The sequence below is a fragment of the Suricata suricatta genome, chromosome 12 (assembly GCF_006229205.1).
Source record: "Suricata suricatta isolate VVHF042 chromosome 12, meerkat_22Aug2017_6uvM2_HiC, whole genome shotgun sequence".
NCBI classification, from domain to species: domain Eukaryota; kingdom Metazoa; phylum Chordata; class Mammalia; order Carnivora; family Herpestidae; genus Suricata; species Suricata suricatta.
The window spans coordinates 31,668,457-31,685,109 of record NC_043711.1 but is presented as its reverse complement, the minus strand read 5'-3'; the positions used below and the strand labels follow the sequence as shown (position 1 = coordinate 31,685,109).

General features: G+C 39.3%; 2 long non-coding RNA genes across 2 annotated transcripts in view; one reads left to right on the top strand and one right to left on the bottom strand.

The window, feature by feature from the left end:
- Nucleotides 1-16,653, top strand: part of LOC115274132 — a 66,258-nt gene that overhangs the window by 5,798 nt on the left and 43,807 nt on the right. The window lies entirely within an intron of this gene.
- On the bottom strand, nucleotides 1,623-3,896 carry LOC115274131. The gene is made up of 4 exons (XR_003901102.1): nucleotides 3,831-3,896; nucleotides 3,002-3,242; nucleotides 2,009-2,100; nucleotides 1,623-1,696 (listed from the first exon to the last, which is right to left on the bottom strand). It is a non-coding gene; the product is annotated as an uncharacterized LOC115274131 (long non-coding RNA).

The following is a 16,653-nucleotide window of genomic DNA, read 5'->3' as shown; positions in this document are numbered from 1 at the left end:
ATCGAGTATATTTGGGATTAAATTAATAAAAGTAAGTAAAGTGTGTTCTTAACTAGTGGCACCTTTGCTCCCTCAGGAGTTAGTTAACAGTGTCTAGAGATACTTTTGTATGTCAACAACTGGGGTAGTGCTACTGGAATCTAGTGAGAAGTGACTGAGGACGCTCTGAAACATCCAACAGTGCATGGATAGAACCTCCACCCCCACCCGGGCAAAGAATTACTCAGAAACTTCGGTGTACATCCCAGTGCCTGCTGTGTAGCAGTGCAAAAACAAACAAAGAACACACCTCTTAAAATCATCCTGGAGTATGGAGCACTTGGAAAATCCCTTTGGAAGCACTGAGCTACAGGACACTCTGATGAAGAAAATTCATCTGAGGGATTGATTACATATTTCACTTTTCATCTCACTGTGTTGAAGTCCTGAAACAGATATTTCCATTTGTGGATTAGGGGTGGGGTGTGGAGGTCCTTTGTCTGTGGCTGAGGAGGCTGAATTTGCATTTGATTGCAAGCTCTGTTTTTTCATTTCAGGAGTGGCTGACGCTACAACATAACTTTTGGAAAGGGAGGTTTATTTGTTTTTAAGTATTCTTTTTGTAACTTAAAAGCATCTTGAATTATTAAACCAGTTACTTTCCAGGCCTGTAAATGTTTTCAGCATGTTGCCTTAAGTTTTCCCTGAGTCAGCACATAGTATTGGATGTTGGAAGACCTCAGAACCATTTCCTTAAGATGTCGGTATTTTTCTTGGGGGTTGTGATGTTTGGGGTGCTCATTCTGACAAGAGAGTGTTTTTCTCCCAGACCCCCACATTCCTAGCTGTAGTGGGAATTCTGCTCAGGGCAAGGTATATGCATCACAATTTCAGACTAAAGAAAAGAATAAAGAAGAGAATCACAAGTGATTGTTTAATATTTTCCCCTGATGTGAGACTCTTGCTAACTTCTAGCCAGGAGTCAAACCATGAGGTAAATCCTCCAACCCACATTTTATGAGAGACAATAAGAGAGTACTTGGTTGGAGTTACAACTAAAAAATTCTTCTTTGTGCTTCGATGCCAAATGCCTTTACAAGAGGCAGAAAAAGAAAAAAAAAGAAAGAAAGAAAAAACCACCCGAGTCAAACTGATGAAAACCAGTCAAAACATGGCCTTGTTGTGGCTGATACAGCACCCTGGCTGGTCCCAAAACACAGAAGGCTTCTTCAGGCATGGCTCTCAACACTGATTGAACCAGATTTCTGTGTCAACTGCTTGAAAGCTGCACCACACATTTCCTGAGTCTATTATTGAAAATTATCAGACCTGTTTTATTCATTACCAGGAGCCTGAAAAATGACCAGCAAACATGGCTGCAAGCCTTACTATAGCGAGTACAGGCTGACTTTGAAACAAATGTCCTCAGAGCCTGTGAATACATCATGTAGAGGCTTGGGCCGTGGGGCAGATCTCCTTCCTAATAACTCCATGGAAATCTCCACTGGCCCCCCAAGAGGGTGGCTAGCCTCCCACCGAAGTCTGTTCACTTTATAAGCACTCAGGACCTAGGGTTTGTTGTCAAAGAGCAAACGTGTTACTTTTTCATTTTTATCTTAAACAGTATTTATTGATAGAAAAGCCAGAGAGAGAAATGTTTTTCCTCTTTGTGTCAAGAAATCTGAATTACTGCATCATGAAATCATGAGATTATAGCCTGTAAGGATTGAAAAGGACAGAGCTCCTTACCTAACTCAGTTTTACAGAGGCTCCCAAGACCCCCAGGCTTACTGTGCCCGAATGGGGACTGCCAGGACCCCAGCCAGCGGCCTCTGCACTATATATAATACATGTGGCGGTCCAGGTCTTACTTTTGCTAACTCTTCACTTTGTTGTTTTCGGCTAAGACTAGACTGTTCAGCTCTTATTTCTCCTGATAGTGCTAACAGTTCATTTATAACCCCTCCTCCCCCATCTGACTTTGAAGAACCTGAATTCATTTAGGCTTTGATTAGTGGTAATTATTTACCTGTCAGACCCCAGCTGGACTCCATCGCCAAAGCTGAGTCACATAGTGTTGCTTCCAGTGACTGCTTCCAAACAATTAAATCAGAGAAGCACCTGTGTAAATATGTAATATTTGGCGATAAGAAAATGATTAGGCAACAGAAACTGAGCTGAACTGGTGAAAAATAGTGAATATTTTCCCTGGGGGGCTTTTCACATAGGCCTTTAAGTGTTTCCAATCTCAAGAAGAAGGTGAGGTTACTTTCCCACTCCTCCTACCCCTTGTTTGTGTGGAAAATATAGCTAATCTGATATCACCAGATCTGATTTGTTTGCGAACATTAAAATTACAAGGAAACCATCTCCCGTATAAGCTGAAAGAGAAGAAGTTGAAATAGGGTGACAGACTAGCCACTGATTTTTTTTTTTTTCCAAAGCCAAACTCTCTATCTCAGTAGATAAGCTGACAATTGAAATTCATCTTGGATGATGATCCCTGTTCTTACTTGTACTTAGGGCTTCTGTGAGGAGATTCAAAGTGCAGGAGAGTGGAAAGAAATGAGTGTTTTTGTAAATAGACAGACTAGGAGATGAATCCCAACATTACCACCCGGGAGAGCTGTGTGACCTGTAGCATGTTTTGAGCCTCAGTTTTCAAATCTCTAAAAAGGGCATAATTCTTAACCCGACGTGCCATGCCACATGTAGAATGCCATTCTCAGTGCCTCCTTAGCAAATATTCACTGTGCTTCATTCCATAACAATAGACTGAAAAATCCATTCAGCATTCCATATTTAAACTGTTGGTGATTTTTAAAAAATTGTTTTCTGATGAAGATCACTTTTTTAGCAATAGGATATACCTCCAGGAAGTGATTCTGAAATTTCTTTCTTATATATCAGAAGCTATCTTGCCCTGCTTTGGGAATCTGTTCCTTCTCTAACACAAATTCATGTAGGCTAACTGTAAGAGAAATCTCCTCATTTCTACAATTGGGAATAAAAAGATATTGACCTTAGCTGACCATCACTGGACTGTTTGCTGTTTCATTCAGCTTGGCTGGTATTTTTAGCTAAAGGACATCTACAGATGATTTTTCGTGGACCTCCTACTCCTTTTGTGTTCCTTGTACAATTAAGGATGCCATTTTGTGCAAAGCTCAAACTCATTTCATATCTTCCGAAGCTCTGCAATCTTGAGCAAGTTAAGTATTCTTTGTGCTTCAGTTTCTTCAGTTGTAAAGTGGAGAGGATAACTAATGCATAAGATTATTCAGAGAATTCAGTGAGTAACCAGAGAGAACTTAGAACAGAGGAAAAAAACATTGTAGTTGTGGTTGTTACATTACAGGCACTAATGTAAGAAGCTAACAATAGAGTTGGTCTCAGAAAATGCTAGTGTGCAGAACAGAGCATTCAAACCTCAATGGAATCTTTCCAAGCTAGAAATGTTACTGTTAAAAATTTCATCCTCTTTCATAAACGTTATTCTTAATTTCATTTAGTGTGAATACAATGTTTTAAGTGTGGTTTCTGAATCAGACAGTGAAAAGTAAGGATGCCTTCTGTGGAACGTTACTAATGATTCATAGAAGCAGGTCCATTTGTCCTTGGACCTTGAGTCTAAGTTGAGATAGTCACTAGTTTTTAAAACCCACAGGATACCATTCAGTGTCTGACATCCAGCTCATACACTTAAGGAGGGGATAATAGCAAAAGTTGTAAAAAGTCAGGGTTTATTTACTATTAGTTTTAAAGTAAACATTTTGAAACAAGAATATGGAGCGATAGAGAATGTAGACATGTCTTATTCTGCACTAAGAATGGAAGTTACTCAAAGCTACCTGATCCTTTTGTCCGTTTGAGGTCCTCTTCTATTTTTGATGAATTCCTTTGCTTGTTTGTAGAGCTGTTGTACTACTAGAAAAAGCAAGAATCCTGAACATCCCCACAATTCCTGAAGCCAAAAGATGTACTTAACTTGTTACAGCACCGCTAATATAGATTTGTAAGAGGCTATGAAAGGAGTTTTAAATGAAAAATTTAAAGATAAGAAGGATCATTTTACTTTGGGCACATCCTTTCCCTTCCTAATCCGTTAAGCAAATTGATTAGTGTTAAATGAAAAGATGTGGTGGGGCAATTTGCTTTAGAATAGAAAAAGCACTTGGAATTATTAAGCTGCCTGTACATCTAAAAAATAAATTCACTCTGAAATTCCCATTAGATCTCATTGAAGTCACTGAGCAATATGGCCTCCTTGTTTTATTTAACAGCTATTCATTCCCAAGCATATTAACTCATTGTGTTAGAGCAGAGCTTTAATGTTCTTCTTCCCTGAGGCCTTACTACTTACCTACAGTGTTGATTACCTGTACATCGATATACCATGGTCCAACTGAATAAGCTGTAATGATAAGGATCTCAACAGTAACACCATAAAATCTAAGCAGAGAAATAGATGGTACGCTGATAAATAGAAATGCATGCACGAAGTTCTAGAAATATATTTTCCCCTTCCCCACAGTTTAAATACCCAAAGCCCTTTCCATAAATGCATCAATGTATATTTCTTGAAATCTGCTTTTTTTTTAGTGAACATTTCATCCAGTTTTTCTAGGAAGTTGAAGAAATCATTATTCTAATACTACATTTTTGGTTGCCTATTTATAATTAACCTTAAGTTTTCTTCATCTGGTTTAAATATTCTGCTAACACCTCTTACACCCGGCTTCCTGGTCAATTCCCACTTAAATTTCTACAGCTGCATACTCTCAGGCGGCTATTTATTGATTGTGTGTCTCCTTGCTAAAGGTTACTAACTTCATCAACAGTGATGGTATAAATTACATCTGTTAGGATTCTCATGTTGTTGCTAGCAGACAATGTACTTTTGTTTTTTTGGCTGTTCAGTGTTGTTGACATTCATTGTGTCCATCACTCTACAAAGACTTTTGAACTGAATTATTCCAGGATACTACTACCCAGTTGACACTTTCAGCTTCTGAATCATCTGCTGAAACCAAAAATCTCCCGTTTTTGGCAACAACTCCCACAGTCTGTGTTATCTTTAGTCCAAAGAGGCTTTCAGAGCATGAAAAGCATGTTGAGTCTTTAAGCTTCTTTCTGCCTCCTTTTACCAGTGCATGGCATTCAGGAACAGAGACTTGGGATAACATCCTTAGTTTGTTGTGTTTAGAAGAAGAAACAAAGCAAAGTTGCTAAAGATCTGCATAAAGAACAATTAAGTTAAGCGTTGAGGCATCAATATGAGCTAGAAGATTATAGATCTGTGGTCTCAGTTGGTTTACCACCAGCCTTACATGGGTATGTCACCTAATTGGGAATAGTCTGTGAAGTTTTCTTTTTGTATAACTGAAAGCATTTGTAGGCATGACAACAGCTATCACTTACTATGTTGGTCATGAAACATGATGGGGGAAGGGGCGAAACTTACCAAGAGTAAGAGAGACATCAGAGAACATAAATCTGAAATAAAAGAAATAGAAAAAAGATAAATGATACAAGAGATGTATAGGCAGAAACCTGAAATAACCTTGTCACATGTATAAATAAACAGACTCTCAAGTTTATTAAAGTATAATTTACATACTAAAAAATGAATGTACCCATTTAAAATGTGTAGTGCAGTGATTTTTGATATATGCTTTAAACACATGTAACCATCACCAAAGTCAAGAAACAGAAAATTTCCAACACACTAAAATGTTCTCTTCTGCCCCTGCCCAGACAACTTCCCAGCCCAACCTCAGCTGCCATTACATTACTTTCAGTATAGACTAGACTTATCTGTCTATACAAATGTAATGATGTGGTATATTCTTTTGTGTTTGGCTGCATTCACGCAGCAAAATATTGTTGAGATTCATTCATATTGTATGTATCAACAAACACATATAAATAGACTAGCAGACTGTGCACACATACTTTTTTTTTTTTAGGTTCATACATAGGAGATGGACTGATGGGTTATATGGGAAGTTTATATTTAACTTTACAAGAAACTACCAAAGTGTGTTCTAAGATATTTATACCATTTCCACTCCCACCATGAATGAGTGATATTTCCAGATCTATATTCTTGCCAAATGTTAGTAATGTTCCTCTTTTGTTTTCATTGTAACCATTTTAGTGGGTATAGAGTGGTTTAAAATTGCATTTCTATGGAGACTATGTTCAAATCATATCTTTCAGTGTTTATTGCCCACTTACATATATTTTTTCATTTGTGTGATACATGTTCAATTCTTTTGCCCATGTTTAAAATTAGGTTGTATTTTTATTATTGAGTTATAACAGTTCTTTTTATATTATGGGTAAAGAGAAATCTTATGAATATTTTCTTTCAATCTTTGACTTGACATCTTTTTCTAATGGCTGTTTTATCAGTAGCCAAATTTTGACTTTTGATGACATCTAATTTATCAGTTTTTCAAATGGTTAGTACTTTTTGTGTCCGAAGAAATCTTTGCCTACACAAAGTCACAACTTTGTACAGTTTTAGATTTTTACATTCAGTTCTGGGATCTGTTTCTAGTTTATTTTTGTATGTGGTAGGAAGTCGGGTTCAAAGTTCATACTTTCCAATATAGACAACAGATTGTTACTGCAGCAGTTTTTGAAAAGATTATCCTCACTTCTCTTTGTTCAAGTTCACTAACCTTTACCTCTGCAGAATCAAACTGCTATTACACCTAGTAAAATTTTCACTTTAAATATTGTATTTTCCTGTTTCAGAAGTTTCACTGGTTCATTTTTTAAGTTTTCATTTCTCTTACATTTTTTTAACAGTTCATTCCTCAAACTATTTATGATGGCTATTTTAAAGTTTTATATGCTAATTACATATTTTCTGTCACTTGTAGGTCTATTTCTGTTACCTAATTTTTCTCCTGCTTAAGGGGAAAACAATTTTCTAATCCTTTGCATGTCTGCTACTTTTACATTAGCAGTGGTGCATTCTTTTTTTTTAATGTTTATTTTTGAGAGACAGACACAGAACATGAGTGGGGGAGGGGCAGAGAGAGAGGGAGACACAGAATCTGAAGCAGGCTCCAGGCTCTGAGCTGTCAGCACAGAGCCAGATGCAGGGCTCAAACTCATGGACCACGAGATCATGACCTGAGCTGAAGTTGGACACTCAACCCACTGAGCCACCCAGGCGCCCCTGGCAGTGGTGCATTCTTAATGTTGTATTGTTGAATGTCTGAATTTTATGATGTTCCTTGAAAGAGTGTTGTTCTTTGATCTGGCAGTCATTTAAATTATGTATGGATCACTTTCATCTTTTTGAGACTCGTTTTTAAGATATGTTAGGGAAGGCATGGGTTGTCTTTATTCTAGGGATAATTTTGTATCATTAGGGAGGCATGGCTGCTCTAGGGTCTCTACTAAATGCTTAGTGGATTCAGTGATGTTTCTCCTCTCTGGCTGACTAGACCTTGAAGATGGTTCAGCCCAGTGGGAGACAAGGTAACCATTAAGTTAAATCATTGTTCTTTCCCCCATTCTTTACCTTGTGGAGTATTGCTCTATATAGCTTGATAATCAGCCAAAGGCTCAAAGGCGCCCTTGTGCATATTTTTTGAATTTTTTTCCTAAATCTCTCTTTCCTTTCTAGTACTTTGCCCCACAAATTCCAGTCACTTCAGGGTGCTCAGTCTTTGAACTCTGTCTGCTCCAGTTAGTGAGGGCGCACGTTCTACCTGGGCTTCCTTTCCCTGAGCAGTAATCTGGAAAGTATCTCCAGGTTTAAAAAAATTAAAAAAAATCTATTACATCCTCACCTCATCTGTTTCCTTTTTCTCCGTGATTGTAGTCTTGTGCTGCCTGTAGTCCACTGTCTGAAAACAGTGGTTATACATATATTTTTTTCAGTTTTCTAATTGTTTACGGTAGGTGGTTTCTTCAGTAGCTGTTAATCTATTACAGCCAGAAGAACAGGTGTATTTTTTAACTGTTTTGACATTTTAATTTATTTTCGAGAGACAGACACAGAGTGTGAGCAGAGGAGGGGCAGAGAGAGAGAGGGAGACACAGAATCCGAAGCAGGCTGTTAGCACAGAGCCTGTCACAGGGCTTGAACTCAAGAATAGCGAGTTGATAACCTGAGCCAAAGTCAGATCCCTAACTGAGTGAGCCACCCTGGTGCCTTGAACAGGTATATATTTCAAAAAGTACAATTAAGGTAGTTACTTTACTACAAATAGGACTGTAGTGTTAAAGGGTACCTTAGATGGGATTCGTTCCTTTGAGAGCACTGGTCACAGTTGGGTTTTGAGATCTATGCTCTAAGTACTGATGGAGATGACTTTCCCAAACAGGAGTTGATTGTGCTCTGCCTTTTGTGAGCTTTGCTATAAGACATTTGCATTATAATTTGCTTAAAATGTTTTAAGTTGACTTGTCTCTAACTTTATTTGAAAAGTAAACTCTACAACATTATCATAAATGAAGTTGAAAAATTAATTATATTTTTCTAATACATATTGAAAAAAATCAAATAACTTTTTAAAATGAAGCATATCTTTCTTTGGACTACTGAAGGCATGTCATACCACACCAGGGGTATTTTTCTATGCTTAGCCATGTTAGAATAGATCACACAGGCATTGGATGAAGAAAACACATGGGTAGTAGAGATAAAAAATGTAAAGACCATTTTTTCATTTGTCGTTTCTGATACAACCATACAATTTTAAAACGAGGATGGTCTCAGAATATCTAAACCTACCCCTCATTTTACAGACATACTGGTTTCTTTTCAAGGCCTCAGAGCTGATTAATTAATTCACAGCTGATTAATCATCAAGGGCTGAGCATGTTCTAGGAGCTGGGAACACAGCAGTGAACAAAGCAGACAAGACTGCTTGGAGCTTATGTTCTAGTGAGGAATGGAACCCCTTTATTTGGCTCTCTGTCCAACTGTATATTATATAATGGTCTATTTACAACAGAAGGTAGTACCTGAACCTTCTAATACCTGTCCCCATCGTGTCTTTGAACACCTCTAGAGATCAGGTTTTGCTTTATGAAAAATGAACCCAGTTACATAATCATCTTATTCTATCTCACCTGAGATACACCAACTCACATGATGACACTTTGTACTTCCTAATGGGGCTACTTCTCATGCTTTTTATTTTAGCCATAAAAGGGAACACAAATCTCTCCTTTTTACAAGAGAGTGCCCATTACCCATTGTAATTATGTAAAGTGGAATTTTGTGGGTTACGGTCAGCCTCAGGTTGCAACACACATTAGAGCTTTTAGACAGGGTCTTCTGGTTTCTTATCTCATCTTGCGTCATGATCTTGTTCTTGTCCTATTTTAGTCTCTCTTGATATATCACTCTCTCAAGGTGTTTGTGCTGTTTATCAGTTCCCATATCCCAGCTCTGTCTCCTTTCAGGCCTGGAAACTCTTCCAAAACCAAATCTCTTCTGGTCTGAGGAAAAGGAGACTCTATCGTGACATTCCAGTCTTGAAAGCAGACTCGGTTCCTGACAACTTCAATGTTTTTTACAGGCACAGCCACCCCCAGAGAGGCAGAAAGGGTAGGATGGAAGAAATCATCAGAAATGAGTTTGGGCACACAGTTGACTCTCTCCCTTTTGTCTTTAAATCTGTGGAATTAGCGAAAGCTTCTATGAACTCATGGAATTTTCAGCCTTTGGAATTCCCAGGCGTCTTCAGGTTGTCTTTGAAGAATGCTTATTTTACAATGTGTGTTTTTCCTTGGAAAAAGAGAAAAGCAGAGTGAGTCTTGTTAGAAGGATGGCTGAGACTTGAAGATAACTCCCTATAATTCTGGACTTGCTGCATCCCAGGCTTTGTGCAATGCACTAAATCCTTTTTTCACTTTTGGCCTTCACAGCAATCTGCCGATAAATGAACTATATGTATATGAACTCATTTTAAAATGAAGATGTAGGCTTAGAATCTTGGAAGAGGCCATTTAGCTTACCTAACATCAGTCAGTCAGTCTCTGGTTAGGTCAAGATTTAGTTCTGTTTGATACCAGTGAAACCCTTCACTAGCTTGTTAACATCAGTGTCTAGGCAAAATCGTGAATATAAAAAATATGTATAAAACATTAAGCATAGGCTTTGTCCTTGTATTTTCATTTTATAGCTGAACTGACACAGAGTCTATGAGATTGGTCTCAAAAAATCATTAAATGAAATAAGTGGTGGTCTGAAGCAGAACCCTACTCTTCTGAATTTTATTCTAAACTTTTTCCAACACAGCATTGTAATCCCAAGAGAAAAGTATTCATCTTGGCAATGGCTTGGTTAAAACCCAGTGTTTGAACAGTCATAACACAGAGATTTTAAAGATAGAGTTAAAACACTGGCATTATGAAAATATTTCATCATGTTGAATTCAACAAGTATTTATTCAAGATATTTATTGAGGGGCACCTGGGTGGTTCATTTGGTTAAGCTTTTCACTCTTGATTTTGGCTCAGGACATGATTTCATGGTTGGCGAGTTAGAGTCCTGAGCGGGCTCTTTGCTGATAGTGCAGAGCCTCATTGGGTTTCTCTCACTCTCCTTCTCTCTCTGCGCCTCCCTGCTCACTCACACACACCCACACTCTCTCTCCCTCTCAATAAACAAACAGAGAGAGTACATGAGCAGGGGAGGGGCAGAGAGAGGAAGAGAGAGGGAATCCCAAGCAGGCTCCACACAATCAGCACAGTGTTTGACATGTGGCTCGAATCATGAGTTCATTCTCTGAGCCAAAATCAAGAGTGGGACACTTAACCGGCTGAGCCACCCAGGCGACCCTCATGTCCTTTTACTGATTATATTACACTTTTCTGCTACTAGGCATCCCAAATAAACTATTCTATTACCAGATTAAAGCAAGAAAATTGTCTTTTCTATCTAGATTAACTATCTTTTCCTGAAAGACTGGTAGATATGTAACAGGTGAGAATACAGTGGGACGTGTCTCTTTTCTCAAAATGCCTTGTTAGGACATGCTATTTGAAAGAAATAAATTAGTTCAATCAGAACCACTTAGTCATTGAAAACAATCTTGTTTCAGTTGCCATCACTGCAAATGCAATTATGGCCAATTCTCAGGAGTCTGCACTAATGGGAAGAGGGTGTAACATGGATGGTTGACAGGCTCAGATAATACAAATAACTGATATTCAGCATTTCCCCTGCTAAACCTATTCACCAGCGTTGCTAGTAAGTAATGGAAATTGCTGATTGTAGTTTCCTTCCTCTGCTCCCCACACCCAGGCCCCCCAACCCCGGTCACCATTTGACAGAGATAGCAATGAAATGGCCATAAACCTGTGGGAGGAAGAAGGGAGAAGGAAAGTCCATCAATCCTTGAATAAAGAAAACCTATTTTAATCCAACACTTTAGAAATGGAAAGTTCTACTCCTATAGAATCTTGTTTTGAGCACTTTATTTGTACAAGAAGTACATCTCAAATTCCATTTTATTAAATCCCCATTACATAACTAATGTGTCAATTCAGCTTCTCTGTTTAAAAATATTAACATTACAGATAAGAGGTTTTCTTTGACCTTTATTCTCCATCTCAGACCTGCCTCCTTTTCTCAAAAGGAACCCAACAGTCCTGATGCTTGTTTGTTGTTATAAAAAGCATCCAGCTTTTTATCTATCCAAATAGTTTTATGTATGCATGCAGAAATTTAGTCAGAGAAAGTAATCATGTCCTTTTGTTCTGTTGCACACTAATGGTAGACATTTTGATTGTTTAGCTGTGTGGTAGACACTGTGGTGCATTGTCCACATAGCTCTTCAATGAAGGACTCCTTGTCCCGGTGTGAAATGTTGTTAGCAGACGGTCTTCAGCTGTCAAGCCCTCCAGGGACTGACTCATCTGCCCAGAAGCTCCTCTGCCTCACCCCTTTCAGATTCAGCCAGTGTTCAAGAGCTGATCCAGCTTCCTTTGATACCACTGTGCAAGTTCTTATGCAAGTTCAGTGCAAGACTATAAATGTTGGCCCAACTTGAGACAACTCAAAATGAACATTCCAGGTTCAGAAGTCTGTGGAGTGACTGAAGCTGCTGTTGGGCCTGCATTATAGCTCAACTTTTTCCTCTGACCAGTCCTGCTTCATCAGATAGTGATACCATGAATATTCCTTAATATGTATCCTGAATAGTAAATGCCAGCTTAGAAACGTCTGCTTCCAGGGAACCCGTCCTGTGACATGCCTCTCACTTACTTCTGCACCCAGTGGTATGTCTTAGAAGACTCATTTGCTAGTAAACATAGATCAGCCATATTCTTTTAATATTCTTGTAGTATTTGTGTCAGAAACTGAGTAGTTGTTCATCAAAAACCTGGTCCCCATTCCTTCTGAATCTGTATCTGGACCACATCATGAATAGATACGGCTTCAGTTACTGCCACCGAATTGTGGAAAGAAGTGATCTGTGACACAGGCTCAATCTATTCAAATACAGTAAGTCTTTGCTGCCCTTTCTGATGCTTTGTGTGCTAGTAGAATGCAAAAGATTTAGTAGAAGTTTCCAAGGTCCCAGGGAATGGCAGAGCCACTTGGGAAATAAGGTCTGGTGATAGAAGTGCCACACAGGCTGCCTGTGAACCACACATCAAGTTGTGAATCTGTTGAAATATTTAGGATTATTTCTTTAAGGAATTAGCTTCTCTTATTTAAAAGTGAAAGGACCTTTCAGTTGTTTCCAGTTTCTCTCACTGTTGCAAACCACGCCATTCTAAATATTTTGTGCCCGTCTTCTTGGGTGTATTTCTCTAGTGGTAAACACAGTGAAGTGGACTTGCTAGGTCTTGAGATGATGGGTAAGCTTTAATGTTCAACAAATATTTTCACACTGTTTTCCTAAATGGTTATACCAATTTCTACTTTCGTTAGTAGTGCATTGGAATATCTGTCTCTGATATTTCAAACATGGAATTTCACTTTTGAACACCAAATATTTTCATTTGTAGTTGAATTTTATTTGGTTTCATATCTCAGGTTCCAGGACATAAAATCAAAAACAATAGTAGACACTTGAGACACCTGGGTGCTCAGTCAGTTAAGTAATAAGCATCTGACTCTTGATTTCACCTCAGGTCATGATCTCAGAGTTCATAAGTTTGAGCCCTGCATTGGGCTCCATACTAATGGTGTAAAGTCTGCCTGAGTTTCTCTGTTTCCCTCTTCCTCCGCCCCTCCTGCATTCACTCACTATCACTCTCAGAATAAACAAATAAACATTAAAGAATAAAAAAAGTTGTAGATACTTGACACTTGCAGGTTAGTCTCCTTGAAAGTAGCCCCTAATATTCATGCCATGAAGTTACCACCATTTTGACGTAGAAGGAATTTGAATTGTGTTTGCCAACACTGATGCATACCCATGTGTACAGAGCTCCTGCATGAGCCCTCTCAACTGCCCAGATTCCTTTTTTAAAATATAGTTTATTGTCAAGTTGGTTTCCATATAATACCCAGTGCTCATTCCAACAAGTGCCCTCCTCCATGCCCATTACCCATTTTTCCCTCTCCCCGACTCCCATCAACCCTCATCAACTGCTCAGATTCTACCTCGGATAGCTTTGCTATTACCTATTCCTCATTCAGAAAGAAAAAAAAAAAAGCAGTTGTGGTACTGACTTCTATTTGTTGAGTATATAATATATAGTTAGCACAGAGCCTGTGCTAAGCATTTTATCTGCACTCACTTATTTGAGTCTCACAGTAATCCTCTGGTGTGGAAGTTTCTCTTATTTAGCCCTGCTTTTCAGCTGAGGAAACTGAGGTCAAGGTAATATATTTCTAGAACTCTTTCCTCTTGCACTCCATTTACATACAACTCTCATCAAAGTCAGAGGTGTCACACAGGATTTAATTCTGTCTTACTCACTGAGAAAAGTTTAAGTCTGTGATAGTCTTTGTGTATGTGGGGATTAACCGGGTCATGAAGTAGGTATGCTTTGTGACTGTCGAGGGTTTGTTTTAATGGGGCATCACACAGAGGGGGTAAGCCCTCTCAGCTTTGGAGGAGAAAAAGTATAAAGCATACAGTTCTGTAAGTCACTTAAAGGTTTGGAAAAAAACCAAACAAACAGTAGAATCTGTATTCTGGGTAGTTGTTTGCAAAGCAGCTGTAATCGCTTGGCCAAATCACATCTTGCTCAGTGCTCCTCCCTGAACTTCCTTTGTCCTCAGACTGAATACAACACAGAGGAGGTCTGTGTGGGTCTGGGACAGGATGGAATTTGGACAAGCTGTTTGCAAAGGTTACATTAGAAACCCAAAAAGCCAATAGAGGTTGCTGCGAACTGTCTTCTGAAGTCTCAGTCCCCACACTGTGTCTCTTGTCTATACCAAGAAACCATGGGTAGGGCTGGATCAGGCAACACATAAATCTTCCCAAGATGAACAGAAAGTTAGGCCCTATCGATGAGGCACAAGAACATATTTGACTTCCTAAATTTCTTCCATTTTTGTGGTTTTTGAGGTTGCAGTAGAATTCAGACCTCTCTGGGTTCAAGTTCATGGAGTCTTGACAAAATATGACTTCCTGTGTCAGCAAAAGAAGGTTTTGATTTTAAAAAAATGAAGACAATTAGATGAAATAGTTTTTACCAACTATAAATGAATCAAGGTTAGATTTCTCTTAAAATATACAGGGGTCAAAAATGTGGGAATGGAACATAAGCCCTGGCCTCATTTTGGTGTCTCCTCAGGCCGGGCTGCGTTGGAAAGCCTTGAGTTCCTGTAAATCGCCAACTGGGTTAAAGGACAGGCAGACAGAGCACAAAGAAAAAGAAGGTTAAATGGGTATGTGTGATCATTGAACAGAAGGCTTAAATTTGGTTTCTTCTCAGGCAAATGTGTTTCTTCAAAGCTGTCATCCATTTGTGTGATGATATATGTTTGTTCATTTAAGCAACTTCTATTATGTTTGCTTCATGTCTGCTACAGTTGCAAGCTTGCTCTATAGCAGAGAATGGAGTAGACTCAATCTCTGACAGTCTTTGAGGGATAGATCAGGAACTAAGCACAGCTATTTATAAACAAGTATTTGCAAACTGAGACTGTTGCTAGGAAGAAAGTTATTGGGGTACTCTGATAAAGATGAAGGGAAGGACCTGTGTAGACAAAGTCTGCAGGAGAGCTGTGGCTGAAGGAGAAGTATCTGATGGGGACATGTGCTGAATGAGACTGGGCAAAGTTGCTCAGGCTGGGGGGCTGCTCACATGATGACTCCAAGATGGGGGAAACTTTGGGCTGATCGGAGGCGGTGGCGAGAGCATAATGGACAGTGGGAGGCTGGTTCAAGCAGTGGCCACTGGGTCTCAGACCATGAGATTGCTCTGGAGAGTTTTAAACGGGGAGGTGACACGGTCCAATTTACATTTTAGAATTATCAGTCCAGCTGCGATGTTCACACTCTATCTGGGGGAGATAGGTCTGCAAAGGCATACAGTGGAAGCAAAGAATTTAGATAGCAGGCAATTCTAATAGTTCAAGTGCAGCAGAGCAAAGGAACAAGAGTGAGATATATCTGTTTATCAGTTCTCTTGCCATCGGCTGGACCTCCATCAAAGCTGACATGCATGTGAAATGTTTGTGTAAGTTTGACTGTGTTGCATGAATTCCATTAAGCCTTCTCTGGGGAAATAACAATTAGGGAAACCGCAAGGCCATTACTGCAGCTTGAAACTGTCAATTGCCAAAAACTGCAAGTCTCCAAAGTACCTATATCCGTGATTATAGTCATGTGCAAAATAATTGAACTTGTGGGGATGTGCGAGTGCATGTGATGTGTGGTGCATGTGGTTGCCGTGTAGTGAGCTGGGGCAAGGGGGTTAGAAGATGCACTTGGCTTTGGTCTCTTTTCCATTTCCGTGACTTGAGGTTGGATAGAGAGGGCAGTGAATTACCAGCAAAAATGAGGTTTTTAAAAATTTTTCTGTGTGTATGCTCACAGAACACCTTAAAAGAAGGAGAGGCATGACAACTGTTTTCAAATGGCAGCATGTGGAGACTCCTGAGCTGGGGATTTAAAAGCTTCAGTTGAGAGTTTTGACTGGCCGTTGCGTGTTCCACTGCTTATGGAAAGACTTCATCAAAAGCAGACATTTTTTTAAATAGTTTATTGTCAAATTGGTTTCCATACAACACCCAGTGCTCTTCCCCCAAGTGCCCTCCTCCAACACCACCACCTCTTTTCCCTCCTCCCCCTTCCCCTTCAACCCTCAGTTTGTTTTCAGTATCCAATAGTCTCTCAGGTTTTGCATCCCTCTCTCTCCCCAACTCTATTTCCCTCTTCCCCTCCCCCTGGTCCTCCATTAGGTTTCTCCTGTTTCCCTGTTAGACCTATGAGTGCAAACATCTGGTATCTGTCCTTCTCCATCTGACTTATTTTGCTTAGCATGACACCCTTGAGGTCCATCCACTTTCCTACAAATGGCCAGATTTCATTCTTTCTCATTGCCATGTAATACTCTATTGTATATATATATACCACATCTTCTTGATCCACTCATCAGGTGATGGACATTTAGGCTCTTTCCATGATTTGGCTATTGTTGACAGTGCTGCTATGAACATTGGGGTACATGTGCTCCTATGCATCAGCATTTCTGTACCTCTTGGGTAAATCCCTAGCAGTG